Here is a 12827-nt window from a genome sequence, read left to right on the forward strand (position 1 = left end):
CTTTTTAAAGGCTGCCCTGGTGCAGGCCTGTCATTCTGGATCTGGCCAAATCCAGGCGATATAGTGAGTTCTAGAACCATCTGATATACACAGTAAAACTCGGACTCTGAAAAACTAAAACCCCAAAGCACTAATCCACGGCTTAAGGAACTAATACTGCAGAAATCTTTGCACTCCACATACTGGAGCCTTAGCAATGGAGGTGACCACGAAGACTGGACCAGAGGAGACAGGCAGGCAGAGCAGAGAGGCTATGTCAAAGGACGAAAGGACTGACAGACTGAAGGACATAAAGCCCAGGTCCCATAGGAGAGCTTCCAGGTGGTGGTGACAGGCAGCTTTGGGGAAAACACTTTGCAGCAACAATGCCTGGGGCTTTGGACAAAGAAGAAAGTAAGACCTTCTCAGCCCAGAAACTATTTGGAGCTGAGACCAGATTGAAGTTCCAAGTTGAAAAAAAAAAAAAAAAAAAGTTGAGGTGTCTAAGCTTGGTGAATGAGGCGGAGTGGTAGACACCAAGGTCACACAAGGTCATCAGAACTCCGTGTATTCGTGGGTGGCACAGGTGGGGGCTCACTGAAGAAACCAAGATCATTCCATCTGCTCTGGGGATTGTGGTGGCAGGATGACACGCGGGGAGGGAGCAGGGCCAATTAACAAAGCGTTTGGCATCTCGGTGAGCAAAAGCAGTAGCCTGGCATGAGTTCCAACAGCTATGGGACCAGATGTGGAGCTGGGGTCCGGGCAGCATCCCCACCCTAGGTGAGAAGCAGAGGATGCAGGAGCAGACAGACGTCGGGATGCTGCTCTGTAGTGGGCTCCCAGCACGGCGTCTGGTAGATGTTTACATGGAGGTTCGTGTTTGAGAGACTCTGATGGGTCCTTTGGCAGGCCTTGGTTTCAAGCTAATTTGGCTGGGGAGAGTTTGCCCGTTCCACAAGCCCTTTCTTCCCTGCGGCTCCTCCCCGGCCCTTGGAAGGGATCCCAAGGTGGGGTGGTAGTGATGTTATTACCTGGTCATGCTGCCAGGCCCTGGAGGGAAGGCCTTCCTAGGGGTATCAGGTGATGCTCTCTCTGCACGGGAGGCCTTTAGTTCATCGTCCTGGAAACAAAGGAAAGGGTATGGTGAGACAAGGTGGAGACTGGGGGGGGGGGATGAAGCTCTGGTTTAGAGAGCAGCTCTAGGCTGGGTGCTAACTTGGCACCCTCAGTCAGATGGGACCCCCATTGTCGTCTTTCTTCTACCTAAGCCACACATGCCCCAGTGGCAGAATGGGACTGGCCACTTGTACCATGATGTCACAGGACCACGGAACTGCTTTGGGTACAGAGGAGGTAAAGGCTCTGCCACCCAGTCGTCTAGCAGCCGCAGAAAAGGCCAGCTTGTTTCCCTTATTAAATTCCATTTCGCCGGGTTCAGTGGCTGCAACTGTCTAATGCAAGGCAGGAGATGCCATTCCCCAAGACAGCACCAGGCAAAGTGCCCCCCCTCCCTCCCCCTACTGCTGTGTCTACAAATCAACCCGACCACAAACCGGTACGTAGGGGGCCACTTTCAACCCTAGCCCCCACGGCAAGGGTCGGCCACAGAAAGAGGTGATGAAACAAAGACCAACCAAGAAAAGGCTGAGCGGTGTTGTTGAAGAACGTGATCGGTGACAGTTAGGAATGAATGAGGAAGAAAGCCAGGTTAAACCTGAGCAGGCTCCATGACTGAACAGTATGGAGTGTTACACTATGTAAGCACATAGCCCAGGGAAACATGGGAAGAAGGGGCACTGTAGCTGTGTCTCCAATGCTGCTGCTTAAGCCATACGGGCTCTGGTGCTCCCTGAGGCAGTCCAGCCACACATGTGGTCCTGGTGTGCGTCCATTATAGCGCCCAGAGGCAGCTCAGCAAGCCCTCCCCGTTATCCTACTAAACTCTTGGACAGCAAGATGTGCCCTAAAAGCCATCATGGGCGAAGAACTCAGGGGAGTCACCACCCTAATGAAACTGAGCCAAGACCACTGTATATGGGGGGGGGAGTGCTTGGGACCAGAAGGCTTCTAGAATGTGTAGGCTTGCAGCCGCAACACGACAAACTCATCTCTACCAAGCAGCACGGGGTGACGTCCAAGCTGAGGATACACAGAAAGAAGTGGTAGGGAGGTCTAGGGGTTTGATTCCTCAGGAAGAGGTAGCCAGCACTGGACACCCCTGTGACCCATGTGCATGTGGCTCTGCTGCGCGTCAGAATAGACCCTGTGGAGGTGGGTGCCACTGGCTGTTGACCACAGCTGAGGGCTCAGTAATTAAGCTCAGCTACATACGCCCCCCCCCCCCAGCCTGGAGATGGAGAGACTGTGACTCATTCTCTGTCACGACTATGCCGAGGAGTGATTCGGGGAACAGGGTCCCTCCTCCCTCTGAGTCTCTTCTGACCTGGAATAGCATTGTAAAAAAAAAAAAAAAAAGTCAGGCAATCTGGCTTACACAGATTCTGTTGCTGCCTTGGATAGCTAATTCTGTCCGCGTGTGTTTTCACTTATGTGTGCCTACAGGTAGAAACAGGAGGTTGACTTGAGCTGTCACACATTGATAATTAATTATCAGTTTGTTTCCTGAGACTGGAGACTGCAAATGGGCTGGGTTAGCCAGCAAGCCTCAAGACTCCTCCCCCTTCCGTTTCTACCTCTTCAGAGCACATATCTAGCTTTTTTTTTTTTTTTTTTTAAATGCAGGTCCTAGGACTCGAACCCGGGATCTCCACACTTGCTCAGCAGGTCCTTTACCCACTGAGCCATTTCCTAGCCCTCGAAGGGTTAAAACTCTCAAGTGACACATGTAGTCTGAGTCATTGATCTTTCAAATTCAAAGGCCAGTAGAGGGACAGGGTCCAGGATGAGCAGGCTGGGAGTGTATAAGGGAGAGCATCCCCACATGAGACAGGTATGGGAAGCCCCAGGGTCTACACTACTGATGGGAAATTACCATCTATGTATGCCCCGGAGATGGGCACACAGCTATGAGGAGCAGCTGCAGGTAAGTGAGCAGAAGGTCTCACTAGATTTGAGACCGCTGGGAATCCAATCCTGAAAGCTCCCAAGCAAAGGCAGAGCGGCTTTATCATACCTTCAGTAATCATGGATATGCCAAGGAGAGAAAGCCTGATTTGATGTTTTTCTGATGTGTTAAGCAGAATTATGGGGCGGGGGGGGGGGGAATTCCAGTTAGGATGAAGGTGTGAGCCAAGACCTGCTCAATCGCCTGAATCTCAGCTGCCCTCAAGGGACATGTAGGATGCTTGGCCCATATGCAAGAACATTCTAGACTGGTGGTGAATGGTGTGTGCCCATTTCGATCAGTTGCAGCACAGCCCCACGTGTAGGAGCCACTGAGGGAGAAGGGTGCCCGATGTCACCCGAGATGCTGTGCCTCCAGCAGCTGTGACCACGGTTTTCTCTCTTGGTTACTCTCGTCTTTTGATAGATGGTCTAGTGACTCAAATAAAAACATGCATAGCATATTTGTTCCCAGAATAGTCACGTCTACTGGTTGGATTTGACTTGAAAGTGGGACACTTTATTAGAGATGTCAGGCAGAGACCGAATCCAAATATTGATGTGGGGGTGGGGTGGGGTGGAGGGGGGCACAGACAGCTACTGGGCAGGAGCTGTCCTCGTGCAGGGAGAAAGGATAAAGGGTGCTGGGGTGAGCACCGGAGCCTGGTGTGGCCGTGGGCACTTCCTGTGGGGTGAACTGTATACTCTCCAAATTTAGACCCTGGAGCCTCAGTGTGACAATATGGCAATATGTATAGACAGGGCTCTCGGGAGATCAGTAAGGTATCCTTACAATCATGCAATTATAACACAAATACCTCTCCCTCTTCCCCTCCCTTTCATCCTCCGCCTCTCCCTCTCTTCCCTTCTTGCTTCAATTCGCAATCCCCCCCCCAATACACACTGCCACATAAAGACACATCCACCTGCAAGCATGAAGGGAACTTCAATAAATACTATAAAACCAACCAGCACCTTGATCTTGGGCTTCAGCCACTGACATATCAGACATTTAGTACACCCAATCTAGGGTCCCCAGACTGAGCTCTCCTCTTAGCACAGCACGGAGAGGTAAGCTGAGTTTTCTCAGTTTCCAAAGAGCATAAGCGTGCCAAGAGCATGTCAAGGGTCGGGGAAAACAGGCTTAGATGATCTCCCATTCTCAACGATAACACGGACAGGAGGGAAACTGAGGCAAGACGGGGAAAGCAAGTTCCCTGGAGAACTCGTTGAGTTCTGCTTCCTCTAGACTCTGGTCTCAGTGGGGGCCTGACACACATGTGTCCCCAGCCTCACGAGGGTGAGAGAGGACAGGAGCAGAAACGCAGCTGGTCACGTGGGAGGTCACGGGTAGCCTTCCTCAGATACGTGTGGAGTGAGAGAAGAAAGCAAGAAAAGCCCTCAGAGTCAGGACGAGGAACAGGAAACTCATGAAAGATCTCGTGGTGTGTGGGGCAAGTGGACCGTGCCACCAGACAGAACTGGGAAGGATGAGCAGGCTCGGACCTCCAGGAACCTCAGATTTGAGAACACCACGAATGGAACCAGCTCCCTGCCGAACTACCTGATCTGAAACATGTAGCCATGACACCCCACTGAGAGGATCATGGCAGTCAGCCATGTAGCATAAAAACCTGGAGTTCTCCATGCTAATGAGGCCCCCAGTGTTCTGTCAATGAACTCCCCTTCCTGGGCATCCCTTCCTGAAAAGGGTATTTAATCCCTGGTCCACCCTGAGTAAGGTGTATACATTCACATTCGCCATCAAATGAAGCAGTTTGGACAAGCAAGGATTGTCTCCTTTATCAGAGATGGAAAGGGAGGGAAGGTGCGGGGGGGGGGGCTTCATCTTTAAGAGCCATGCCTAAATCTCCCGGAAGAGGCCTCTTCTCTTCCAGCCCCTCCATACTCTTGGCACTCAGAACCAAACCAGGTCCCACCTTTGCCCCAAGCTCTGCCTTCCCCTTCCTGCCTGGTGCTTAGATGCCCTGAGAGGAAAGCACACAGACCATGGACCCCACGTTCCCAACAGTGCCTGGGTATACAGGAGCCTGGGAACCATGGCAACCATCCCAGAATGCATTTCCCACCAGAGAAAACACGGACTGAGGACCCCTGTTACCGACGGTGTGTTTCCTCCCCTGGGCGGCTTGCACGCGGTGCTGGGGGCACCCCAGCAGCAAGGCAAACACACAGCCCAGCAATGGTGCCTCCATCTAAGGGACCCAGCACAGAATGCTTCCATGGGCAACCCGAATGCCAGGCTCTCCGCAGCACTTTATGGACCCAAGAGACACTTTTCATACACGTCTGACACTGGATAGAGAACAAAGGAGGGATGCTATAGACATCAAAGGCGACAAGATTGTATTGCTGACCTTCAGGGAGGCCGAGAGCCAGGTACACGGAAGGACTGACTTACTTCGACTATGTAACAACTGCTCTGAGCTGGCTACTTTAGCCTTCTCCTAAAATCTCCCCAGTTCCCCAAACCTTTGCTACAATCAGTGCTGCAGGGTGGCACCTCACTTGCCTTATCCAGAAACAAAGGCATGGGGGGGGGCGGGGTTAACTAACAGCCAAAGAAAGAAGCCCCTACATAGTGTAAGCATCAGTCGGAATTTGAACCAAGCACTATGGGTCTCTAACTCCAACCCTACCCACCCTGAATGGACCCATTCTTGCCAAACTACAGGCTCCTGGGTTGCAAGCCCAGAAATGTCTAACTAGAAGGTTCTAGAAGGCTATACAGCCAAGCTAGGGACTTGCAGGCAGGCGCAGCTTGGGAACGGGAGCTAAGATGATCTTGGGGAGAACCTTCACTTCCATGAAATCAAAGATGAACATAAGATCCAAACTCAGCACGGTCGATGGCTGCATCCTACTTCACTGACCCAAGCAGTTTCTACATTGGTCGTCCAGGGCTAAGAGCCAAGTGAGTCTAGACGGTGATTTTTATGGAAAAGGACTCTACAAGAGATTAGACAGCAAAGACTCAGCAGGATCCTGAAAGAGGTCAGGCATGGCAATGTAAACTTTCAGATGCAACGTTTTTGTGGGAGGATGTGTGTAAGTGTGCATGTGCATGCTTGTGTGCCTGTGGGCATGTGTGTGCACATGTGGGCAGAGAACACAAAATTTGATACTGGGTGTCATCTTTTTGTGTGTGTGTGACAGAGCCTCTCAGTGAACCTAACACACATTGACAGCGGGGCTGGCTGGCCAGAGAGTCCCTGGAATCCTCCTGTCTCAGCCGTCCCAGCTCTGGGATTATAGACCTACTCTGGTGAGTCTGACTTTTTGACATGGGTTCTTGGGGATCCAACATGTGTTCTCATGCATTTCTGGCAAGTCCTTCCCCAACGGAGCCATATCTGTCTGTCCATCCCTGACTGTAACGTCTTCTCCTCCAAAGAGATACTTGATTGAAGGAATGGAATGGCATACTGAAGGAAACTGGACTTCTGTGTCATTACAGCATGAAGTCTAGTCTCGTAGTGCCGTGGAAGAATGGTACTGTCGATGACAAAGTGACCACTGGGCCGTGCTTGTGGTCTCATTCTTTCTGGGAAGAATTGGCAAGTGGTGCCAGTGTGGTGACATTGGCAGGGAGGGTGAAGCTGCTGGGGAAAGGGAGAACTTGAAGATAGATAGGTGGAGGGTGGTAATGAGAGATGCGATGTGCAAAGGAGCGAGCAGTTGAGAAGCCCCCATAATTCCCCACCTGCATTCCTAACTCACGTCCTTACAACCAGAGATAAGTGTAGCTCTCAACCCTCATCACGAAGCCCCTTTCTAAAGCAGATCTATCACCATCAAAGAAAGCCACAGCTGATCAAAATTTAGAGAACAAATCTGCTAACTGTGAGGTGCCCAGCCCCAATTGGGGCATCCTCAACAGAACCCCTCCACCCAAGGCTCGGGGACAAAGAAAAAGAAGGATCAGACAGATTACAAGAGCCAGAAGACCAGAGCAAGATGTCTATGGCTTCTCATCTTTCTTTCTTTCTTTCTTTCTTTCTTTCTTTCTTTCTTTTTTTCTTCCTTCTTTCCTTCCTTCCTTCATTTCTTTCTCTCTCTCTCTCTCTCTCTCTCTCTCTCTCTCTCTCTCTCTCTCTCTCATGTTTCTTGCAAGTAAATACCAACTTTTTTATTTTTTATTACACTTATTATTTTACAGTCCAGTCCTTACCCCCTCCCAGTCCACCCTCCCACAGTTCCACATCCCCTTTCTCCTCCCCCATCTCCAAGAGGATGACCCCAACCCACAACCCCACTTCCCCACCAGGCCTCCCCACTCCCTGGGGCCTCAAGTCTCTCTAGGGTTAGGTGCATCTTCTCTCACTGGAACCAAACCAGGCAGTACTTTGCTGAATATGTGTCAGGGGGCCCTCAGACTAGCTGGTGTATGCTGCCTGGTTGGTGGCCCAGTGTCTGAGAGATCTCAGGGGTCTAAGTTAAGACTGCTAATCTTCCTATGGGGTTGCCCTCCTCTTCAGCTTTTTCCAGTCTTTTCCCTAATTCAACCACAGAGGTCCACAATTTTTGTCCACTGGTTGGGTGTAAGTAAGTGTGTCTGTCTTAGTCAGCTTCTTGTTGGGCCTCTCAGAGGACAGCCATGCTAGGCTCTTGTCTGTAAGCACATCATGGCATCAGTAATAGTGTCAGGCCTTGAAGCCTCCCCTTGAGCTTGATCCCAAGTTGGCCAGGACACTGGACCTCCTTTCCCGCAGTCTCTTCTCCATTTTTGTCCCTGCAGTTCTTTTAGACAGGAACAATTCTGGGTCAGTGTTTTTGACTGTGGGATGCCAACCCCATCCCTCAAGGCGTGTCTTCTATATATGACAAGAAAACTGTGTTCATAAAATCTCAACAGTATGGTCGCCTAAACAAGACCTGCACAGTGACAATACCAGCTTGCATGTCAATGTGGGTAGGAGAGATCTCCCAAGACCCCACCCTCAGATGAAGAGCTATGGGCAATTAATGGCTGCTGAGATAGAGAGAATTAGCCTTTCCCAGGGACAAGCCCCCTAATAGGTTATCCAATCCCATGTAAGTGAGCCCTAAACACAAGTACATATGAGCAATACTAAGCAGACTTAGCTGGTTGCATGTATACATAGATGCATAATGATAATAATTAAAGGTAAATAAGTCATGAATTTGAGAGGAAATGGAGGGCATGGGCAGAGTAGGAGGGGTAGGAAATGTGATATAAATACAGTATGATATACAAAATTCTCAACGCCCATTCACAGGAATAATGGCTCTGTCCAGGGTGCTGACCATCTCCGGCCACATCTGCCCAGAAGAGCTGATGCCAAGACATCAAGCTGGATGTGGATCTGGATAACACGACCCAGAGAGCCTGGACTGGAGGTTTAGTCCCACCATCTAAGTGTGATCATGAGTAAATCATTTAACCCTTCTATTCTTGCCAATTTGCACGAGATCATTTAAATCGGAAATACGATTTAAATGCGAAGTAGGGGTGGTGCTGCTGCTCAAACAACAGTCTGCCTTCCCAGAGTGACAGGGAGGAAGGCAGTTCTAAGCCTCAATACCTTTCTACTCCGAGAAAATCCTCAAAAACATTCTGGTCGATGAAGGAACCTGGGCCCAAAATGTCATACATCGTTTAATTCCATTCATATTAAAAATTCCCAGCAGGTAATGACATAAATGAAAACCATGTGTTTGTGATTGCCTGGGAAAGCTGGCCATGGAACCATCTCTGAGATTCGCGATGCTTACCTCCTGCCTAAAAGAACTGCTGGGTAATTTTTCACTCCTTGCGACCTCAGCATGGCCTGTGGATTTAGGAACTGTATCCCTGCAGGAAATGTGACCCCATGGTTGTCATCCAAAATTGCACACAAGAACACATAAATGACTCCTAACTCCTAAAAAGGACTGAAGGGTACCTGTGATAAAATACCCATGCAGTAAGACTGAGAGGAGGAAATTGGACAACTAGAATCCCACACCTAGGACATCGGTCTGCTGCTACATGGTACAGCTAAGCTCGGAGTTCACCAGCTACTAGTGTGGGAAGAAAGGTATATCAATTATATCTCTGTTACTGTAAAAGATGAGCCTCTGCAGGTCTCTCCACAGATAACAAGGCCCTGAAAACACTAAGTGACATTTTTAAAAGGCACTTCTTCTTCCAGAGAGAATTTATTAATGGTTTAGACACAATGACACTCTCCATTAAGGCTCCACCAGCCTTTCTGCCTCTCCTTCTAGACCTCAGCCTCCAACATTGCCTTGCTAATTCCCCAAGATGCCCACTTCGGGCAAGCCAACAGATGAGGATGCTGCTACGGCAAACTGTCCCTGAGGAGGCGATGTGGTACACTATATACATAGGGAGGAGCCATCCTCATTGCCAGAGAAAAACTTCATCAGCACTCAGAAAGACCCATCCCCTCCCCAAAGTCTAACCACTAAGAATGATGGGTGACTGACTTTCCTTATGCTAATCTAATAATAGATAGATAGATAGATAGATGCTTCAAATGATGTTATAGATATGTGTGGTCGTCTGCCCACGGAAAACCAACATTTGGGGAAGCTGAGGCAGGGCAGGTGCCATGAACTTGAGGCTAGAGTACATAATGAATGCCAGGTCTGCTAGGGGTACATAATAAGACCTTGATTTTTTTACAATTAAGTTTTTAATTTTTAACTAGAAAAAAAATTTTAAAAACCTTTTTTTTAAATGTTAGTAAGGACATTCTTGAAAGCGTGTATATCTTGTGGACACTTGTATGCATTTCTGGTGAATTTCTTCTGAGACTGGAGTTAGTGGCTATAAAGATGAGCATACATTTAGCTTCAGTATAAACTAGCTGGAGACTTGAAAGGGTGGGTGTACGGTGCCCTATGGCCTATATCCCACCAAACCACAGCGTTTTTCCCCATGGAAGCCATCTGATGAGGCTCCCTGGTAGCCTTGGATGCAGTAATGCAGAGAGACCACCCAAGGCACAGCCCATGCTCACAAATACCCAGTAGGCTTCTTCTTCGACAGCAGTAATCAATACCAGACTGAAGTGGAAACTTAAGAGGTCTTTGAAAAGTCGGTCAGATGGTGTTTTGCTGGGGCAAACACGTGAAGGGATGTTTAGCTGAAGCAGACACAGGTGAAAGGACACGTGATGAAGGATTCTTTGCTAACAGCGCCCATGTATTGCATAGTTGAGCTTCATTTGTCGGGACTCCATAGAGAGAAACACACCCAAAAAACTTCTGGTGGTGTGCTGCAGTTTCTTGCTGTTTCCACAGACTCAAGCTGATTGGCAGGGGACACGTGATGTTTGGAGGATATAGATAGGACTCAAGGGACAGTGACAGAGGCTGAGCTAGGCTTGCTCATAGAGCTAGCAGTTTAAAGCTTATGAGTCTCGAGTCTTCACTGCTCTTCGTTTCCCTGAGAGAGGCACAGCCAAGAACTTCTCCTGGTGTTCCTCCTGGTCCCTCTCCTGCTGACTCGTGCTGAGGGCCTGGCCCCACCTCTGCTAGATACTACTCCACTGCTGATTCCTGTCTGCTATCCCGACTCCACTGAACTGGACTGCTGGCATATCCATGAAGTGTTTGCAAATGGATCGAGCTGCCACTGCTAACCTGTGAACTGAACTGCCTGCCAATTGCCAGACAACAGACAAACACAGACGGGAGTTGCTCCAAAGAACCTTTTTAAACAGGTCCATAACTCCCCTGCGCCCCCTCATCCCTCATATCCTTTCTTTTTCAGGACTTTAAGATCCTGATGGACAGTGGCCAGCAAAGATTTAGTAAGGACCAAGGAGATCTCTAGCCCTCTCACCAGACACACACAAACACACACACACACACACATACCTCATTTCTGCCTGTGCTATACCATCAAGTGATTTAATGTCCCCAATACCTCCTGCTCTCTCCAGCAGAAGTGAGCACCATGACCCACGCCCTGGCAGAACCATTGGGAGATCACTACGGCCACCATATTTTTAGGTGACAGATTGTGGTACAGCCTCTGTCTCCTTGATGCAGCCTCCTCCACCCAGGCTGTTCACAGGGCATCTGTCCCATCTCAAAGGAACGCCCTTTCCTACTAAGTCCACAAGCTCCAGTACCCGGAGCAATGCCTCCCGGTGCCTGGGATGAGAAGAGGTGGCCCTACCCAACTCACCTGGACATGATACGGAGGAGCCAGCTTAGAGATGAGCCTGAGTCAGTTCTGAAACTGCCCCCTTTTCAAGCAGGACTCGGGTGGAGAAGAAGACAATGTTAAGCACCAAATCCCTGCTCTAGCTGTCTGGAAACATTGGCAACAAGTATGCAGCTCTTGCTTCCTGCAGGGTCACTGGGCTGGCTCTGAAAGCTGGCATAGGCATGCCCATAGAGCCTTAGTGAGCATCAGCTCCCCAAGTGTGCCCCACAGACGAGGGAGTAAAGGCATCCCGCGTGGTGGCAGACGACTGCATTTGGCCCACATGCTTTATGTGTTTTCAAGGATTAGAGATCATGGCCAATATTGAAAGATAAAGAAATCTAATAGGAAAATAGGGGTTGATATCTTCTGGCCAAATCAAAAAAAAAAAAAAGCTGAAAAAAAAAATCTGAGAATTGCTGAGTCTGCATTTCCAGACAGTCACAATCAGCTGTAAACATCCATCCACACATTTGTCATTGGACCTGTCTATTTGTAGGCTTCTTCCAGAGGCTAGCTCAGAGAGGTTAGGAGACTTAAGGAGGATCACACAGCTGATCTATTTCAGAGCCCCACTTACTCGATATACCATCTGTCTTGCTCTGTTTTGTTGCTATAACAGAAACATCTGGTACTGGGTACTTTATGAAGAAAAAAAAGGTTTCCCAGGATATAGTTTGAAAGGCCGAACATCTCAGGTCAGGCAGGAACCACCACATCCAGGCTCCAGACAGTTTCCAAGACTGTGCCACCAAAGACTATGTTAAGGTGACAGGAGGCTCTGCAGAAGCCCCCAAGTGGTGCCCACTGTTACTACTCTGCCCTCCATCTGGGCCTGGGGCTATGCATTTTTTTTTAAAGGGCTGTTCCCTTTACTTTCCAGGAGAAGCATCCTTCACCTTCGAGCCTGACCATTGTTGTTTTCAGGCCCAAGATGGCAACTTCCTCCTTCTGTTTTACTGAAGCTTCGCCACTGATCTAAATATGAGCTCTCAGCACACACTAGACGTTCAAAAGCCCATCTGGTCTGTGGCTTATTCGTAAGGGAAGTTTCGGTGGTTTCCTTTGAAGCAGCCACAGTCGCCGAGACTAAAGTAGCAGCAGGCTGGAGAACTCATACTGTATCATACCTTCAAGGACCACGCTACCTCACACCTTCTTTGGGCTGTTGTACACACTGGCAGTCTAACAAATGAGTAGCTGCTTACTGTTAGGGTTTCACTACGGGCCAGCACCGTGGCGGGTTCCTAACACAAGGTGCATAACACAAGGTGTTCTGTGCAAACTGAAGATCCTCCTATGGGGAAAGAAGTGTCCCGATGTCCTGGTACCCAGGGACACCCCAGGGAACCCCAAGACAAACCCTGATCTTGTGAGCTATATCCTAATTGGGGAGATACACAAAGGACCAGGACGTGCCAGATGGATCAGGTTATAGGAAAAGACAACTCAAAATGAAAGAGAGAGAGAGAGAGAGAGAGAGAGAGAGAGAGAGAGAGAGAGAGAGACAGAGAGAGACAGACAGAGAGAGAGAAAGAAAGAGAAAGAAAGAACAGGGCTGTCCAGAGAAATGAAC

General features: G+C 49.2%; 1 protein-coding gene across 4 annotated transcripts in view; it reads right to left on the reverse strand.

The window, feature by feature from the left end:
* Rimbp2 (RIMS binding protein 2) overlaps positions 1–12827 on the reverse strand; it is a 195558-nt gene that overhangs the window by 86590 nt on the left and 96141 nt on the right. For all 4 annotated transcript variants that reach the window (XM_021186606.1, XM_021186605.2, XM_029533723.1 and 1 more), the window contains one exon: positions 1014–1102. The gene's annotated coding sequence lies outside the window, so the exon portion shown is untranslated. The remainder of the gene's footprint in view (positions 1–1013; positions 1103–12827) is intronic.

This window comes from Mus pahari, chromosome 23, assembly GCF_900095145.1.
Source record: "Mus pahari chromosome 23, PAHARI_EIJ_v1.1, whole genome shotgun sequence".
Classification (NCBI taxonomy): Eukaryota; Metazoa; Chordata; class Mammalia; order Rodentia; family Muridae; genus Mus; species Mus pahari.